The following is a 5,796-nucleotide window of genomic DNA, read 5'->3' as shown; positions in this document are numbered from 1 at the left end:
CCCCTGGTGGTCAGTGCATGTCATAGCAACTGGTCAACCAGTTGACCGTCTGCCCCCTGGTGGTCAGTGCATGTCATAGGGAGCAGTTAAGCAGCCTTAGCATATCATTAGGATATTATGCTTTGATTGGTTGAATGGACGGACAACCGGACACTTAGCATATTGGACTTTTATTATATAGGATACTTTTGGCTTTCCCCAAAATTAGTAATTGTCTTGTTTTTGGATTTGTGTGTTTGTTGTACCTACTTACTGTTGGTTCTTCCCACACCTTCCAGTACCTTCAATCCCATCAGTGACTCCTTCAGCGCCAACGACTGTCCGTGGAGACGTCACTTCCCATGACCATCGTGCTTCTCTAACGGGCTGGCTGCTCTCTGGGCTGCACACAACCTTAGTCCCGGGACTGTGCTCTTGTCCTGGGAATAGTCTTTCTCATTGTCCTGGGCCGGGTCCCTTGTTCTCCTGAACCCTCTGTCTTTCTCTCTATGGTCTACTCCCCGGTTTTGGTTGAACACACCCTGTGAGAGGGCATGCGTTCAAAGTGGCGGTGCGGCGGCAGCAGGGCTGGTGATGACTATGCTCAGCAAACCAACGTCTCCATGGTCTCTCTTTCCATGTGGACTAATCCTCATCTGTGCCTACACAGGACCCCAAGATGCGCCTTCGCGATCATCCTGAAGGTGCCCTTTCCTTTCGTCCCGTGGGGGGTGGCTTTCCTGGCTCCTGACCTAGGGATTTCTTCCTTTGCTTGCTCCTCGTTTTGCTGGAGTGCCGCCTTCAGCAGTCCCTGAGCAAGAGGACGCTGGGACTGCGTTTTCTGAGACCTGCACGTACGCTTGAACCGTAGTGTGGGCGGCAGAGAGGTCCAGGTTGGAAAGAATTTTCCTTCAGAATTCCGACGGCGGCGTCGTCTGGCTTCTGGGGGCTGCCGAGAAGCCCAAACCTGTTCTGATTCCAGATCTTTGGCTGTGAAGGACGCTAAGCTTGTGAGGCCCTCTCTTTGTCCCCAGTTTCCTAAAATTGTTCCCGGCTGTATCTCAGTATTTTCATGGACACGTGGGCCTTTTCAATGTGAAGACCCCATATCCTTCTGTTCAGGGAAATGATCTTGAATTTGACGCTTTAGTGTCTCCAATTTCTTCTGTTCTCTTTCTGGGATCCTTGTTTTTCGGATATTAAACCTCCTAAACGTGTCCTCTAATATTCTAATTCTTTATTTTTCATTTCCTTTGTTTTGTTTGTTTTGGGAGCTATTCCCTCCATTTTTTTCTTCCAACCCTTCAGAGCTTTTACTTCTGTCATCATGTTTTCTGAAAAATATTAATTCCCAAGAGTTCTTTTTGTTCTCTGAATATTTACTTGTTTAGAATCCTGTTCTTATTTCATGAATGCAATTCTCTCTCTTCTCTCTCTCAGGATTTCCATGATAGTTCGTGTCCTTCTCTCGACAGCGTCTGTTTCTTGCGAGTTGCTTTCCTTCTGCTTACTGGGTTTTGTTTCTGTCATGTCAGAGGTTCTTCTTTGTCATCTAATAGTTTTCGTTTGTCTGCTCATCACTAAGAATGGGAGCTTAACATTCATGGGAAACATTGAGCATGTTGCCTCAGCAAGCATGTCAAACTCGCGGCCAGCGGGCCACATGCCTCGTTTATTTAAATAAACAAGACATGCGGCCCATTGGCCGCGAGTTTGACATGCTTGCACGGTGCTTTAGTGGGCACTTCCTGGGCAAGGCTAGTCTTGAGGTCTTTAGTTCTCTCTTCTCGGCCACAGTCCCCAGGAAAGGCTCTTCCAAGCGGCTGCCCCAGGGGTGAGGTCTGGCTGCCACCATTCTGGTGCCGCGTGAGGGGAGGGTTGGGGTGTGCAGTGCGCATGCAATCACTTCATGCCCTTAGTCGGTCACCGGCTCACAGGCTCTCTGCTTTACCAGCTCAGAGACCAAATTTCCAATCTGATGCTAGACTTGGAAAGAAGACGTTGTTCAGTGGCACGGAGTAGGGGAGGAAATGTAGGCATTTAATTGCTTCTCGACAGCTTTGATGGAGAGCCCCGGGTTTCAGCCGCCCCTGCCGAGGCTGGAGGTCTCTGTGGCTGTCCGTTACTGGTGTTTTGTTCCCTTCATATATTCATAATTGAGAGGGATCTGTTGGTACCTCACATAATTATAGAGTTGTGCAGTTTTTCCCTGTGGCTCTAATGATTTTCACTTTAGGCTAATGATTTTTTTAGGCTATTTTATTAGGCACATATTAATTTAGAATTGTTACGTCTTTCTGGTGAAGTTAGCTTTTATTTTGCTTGACGTTATTACTGCATAGTGGCCACCTCTACCCTTAAAAATGACTTTTGTCTTGAAGTTCAGTAAGGAATACAGGCACACTACCCTTCTTCTGGACTGTATACGTTTTTCAAGCGTCACTTTTCTATATCCTTACACTGAGGTGTGCCAGGTGCATGTGTTTTGAAGCCATTCTCGCCATTGTAAGTGGACAGTTTAGTGGCATTAAGCACATTTCCCTTGTTGTGCAACCATAACCATAACCATCATCCATCTCCAGAACGTTTTTCATCTTCCCAAACTGAAGCTATTAAACAAATATCACCTCCCTCCATGCTTTCCCCCCTCTATTCTTGGATTTTACAGACCTTATCAGTCTATGCTCTATATCTCTTTCGAACTTCTTTTTCATATTTTCCTTGTGTGTGACTCTGTGCTGCTTTCTGATGAATTCCTTAGATGTGTCTTCCAGGACTCTAATTCTCTCTGCAGCTGTGTCTAGTCTATTTTGTTGTTGTTAATCCTCACCAGAGGATATTTCTCCATTGATTTTTAGAGGGAGTGGAAGGGAGGGGGAGAGACAGAGAGAGAAACATCGATGTGCGAGAGACACATCAATTGGTTGCCTCCCACTCGCGCCCAACCAGGGCCGGGGATTGAGCCTGCAACCAAGGTTTGTGCCCTTGACTGAATTGAACCTGGGACCCTTCAGTCCACAGGCTAATGCTCTATCCACTGAGCCAAACCAGCTAGGGCATGTCTAGTCTATTCAATCCATTGTTGTGTATGTATATATAATTTGGTCATCTATCTATATAAAACCCTAATATGCAAATCAACTGAATGGCGGAATGACCAGTCGCTATGACACACACTGACCACCAGGGGGCAGACGCTCAATGCAGGAGCTGCCCCAGCTTACAGGCCCTGACCAGTGGTGGTGGGAATCACACCGCACACATTGGGGGGAGGCGGGGGCGGGGAACGAATCATCTCGCCCTCCTCCTCCTGGCTAACGTTTCAGCGTCACTCTCACTGTCTTTGGTGGGTTAGGAAGTGTTTTGGAGATCTTGGTAGACAGCAGAGCCTCGAGGAATCATGGACTCTCTTTCCGGAATATTCTTTTTTTGTGGTTGGAAAGGTCCCCACGGCTCCAAGCCCACCACATCACTAGAAGCAGAAGTTCTCCAATCCGTTCCACACACATCCCTGGAGCCATGGCAACGTCATTGTTTGACGAGTGAATCTGATCATATTAAGCTCCTGCTAAAGCCCTTCAGGGACGCCACCTTGTCTTCCAGTATAAAGTTCGAACAACTTACCAGGCGTACAAGGCCCCCTGGGACCTAGGTCCTGATGCTCTTGCCAGACTCATCTCTCGCAATAACATCACTAGAAGCAGAAGTTCTCCAATCCGTTCCACATACATCCTGGAGCCATGGCAACGTCATTGTTTGATGAGTGAATCTGATCATATTAAGCTTCTGCTAAAGCCCTTCAGTGACTCCCTCTTGTCTTCCAGTATAAAGTTCGAACAACTTACCTGGCGTACAAGGCCCCCTGGGACCTAGGCCCTGATGCTCTTGCCAGACTCATCTCTCGCAATTGTCCCCCTTTCAATATTCTCTTGGGAATAGGTCCCCGATCCCAAGTCTAGCTTAGGATTCCTTGAGGTCCTTCCCACCCTGTGCCTGTCACACGGTGTTGTAATTAGATGTCTGACTGCCTCCACGTACCCCGCCCCCCCAACTGTATGCTTCAGGAGTGCAGGAACCCCGACTCGCCCACCGCCATCCCCTCGGCACCTGGCACAGGTGCTCATCGCGTAGCTGCTGAATGAATGAATGAATGAGCGTGTGTATCGAGCTCCCAGCGGTTTTTTCTTATTTTTGTGTGTGTGAATTATTTATATAGTAAAGATCTTTACACCGCCACTGGCTGGGAATATGGTCCCCAGGCTATCCGCCTTTTAATGTTGGTTAATTTTTGGAGATGGGAGGAACACAGGGAAGTTTTAAATTCGAATGTAAGCAGACCTATTGATTTTTCTCTCGAGAACTCTTCGATCGCTTCTAAGTTTAGAAAGTCCGTCCCTCTCTGGATCCTTGATGAGTGTCCACGTGTGTCCTGCGCGCTGCTGTCAAGTTCATCTCCCCAACTCAGGGCTCTCCTGCTCAGAGTCTCCTTGGAGCCTTTAGGATAAAGTCCGCACTCGTTCACTTGACCCCCAAGGCTTTTCATGATTCGTCCGGAGCCCGCCCCTCTAGCCTTTTCCTCGCTGTCCCCAAATCAGCTGAGCTCCCCAGGCGACGGGTCTACTTCTCTCTCCTTGTGCCCTGCTCGCCCCCCTCCACGCCTTTGCTCCCGACGTGCCCTCCGCATAGGATGCCCAGCCTCCACTGCTTTCTTCTCTTTCTTCATTTCTATATATGTACGTCGTGTCCTTTCTTCAAGCCTCCTTTCTCCAAAGGGCCCCGCCTTCCCCTTCCTCCCAAGAGAGCAAAGGCTGGAGGGGTCAGAACATGAGCTTTGGAGCCAGACAAGCCTGGGTTAACATCCTAAACCCGTGGCGTGGTTTCTGTTGCCAAGTTATTTAACCCTTCCAAGTCTCAGCCCCCTCATCTGTTTTTGTTTTTTTAAATATAGTTTTATTGATTTCAGTGAGGAAGGGAGAGGGAGACAGAAACATCAGTGATGAGAGAGAATCATTGGTCAGCTGCCTCCTGCACGCCCCCCACTGGGGATTGAGCCCACAACCCGGGCTTGTGCCCTGACTGGGAATCGAACCGTGACCTCCTGATTCACAGGTTGACGCTCAACCCCTGAGCCACGCAAGCCGGGCTCAGTTCCCTCATCTTTAATATGGAAACAGACGGCAAAGAAGGACCACAGTGGGTGGCTGCGAGGGTGAACTGAGTCTGGTATCAAATGCCAGTCACCCAGCGTGGTCCCAGCCCCACCCCCACACTCTGCCGTTTGGAAGGCCGTCCCCAGGGGTCTGTGGCGGGGGCATGTCCTACCTCCCTCTCTAGCCACACCTGCCCCTGGGGGTCTGGCCGGGCCTGGAATTCCACAGGAGCTGAGTTTTCTGCTTGGGAGCTGGGAGTGGGCCAACAGGTTTCACCTGAGGGATCCGGCCCAGGCCCGCGGCCACCTTGGTGGGACGCCCGCGGCCACTGGGCCCAAAGGCCTCTCCTGTCTCCTTTCTGCATTGGGCTCTAAAGGTTTTGTCACTGGGAGACATTTCCGTCTGCCAAGGGGTCCACCAGCACCCCCTGCCCCTGACGATCAGCGCCCACAGATGTGGGTGGTCCTCCCAGTTTTACACCCCCCAGCCTTGGGGAGTCAGGGGCTCCGGGGGGCCTGGCGGCGGAGGTGGGGGAGACGTGGGAGCTCCGCCCTCGTCCGAGCCGGTCAGGGCTGGCGGGGAGCCCAGGGTCTGTGTGTTCTCTCTGTGACCCCGAGCACCGAGCACCGCACTCGAGCAGCGGTCATTTGGGGAAGAGTGGGGATGA

Source organism: Myotis brandtii, unplaced genomic scaffold (assembly GCF_000412655.1).
Source record: "Myotis brandtii unplaced genomic scaffold, ASM41265v1 scaffold369, whole genome shotgun sequence".
NCBI classification, from domain to species: Eukaryota; Metazoa; Chordata; class Mammalia; order Chiroptera; family Vespertilionidae; genus Myotis; species Myotis brandtii.
Note: the sequence above shows the minus strand (reverse complement) of the source record.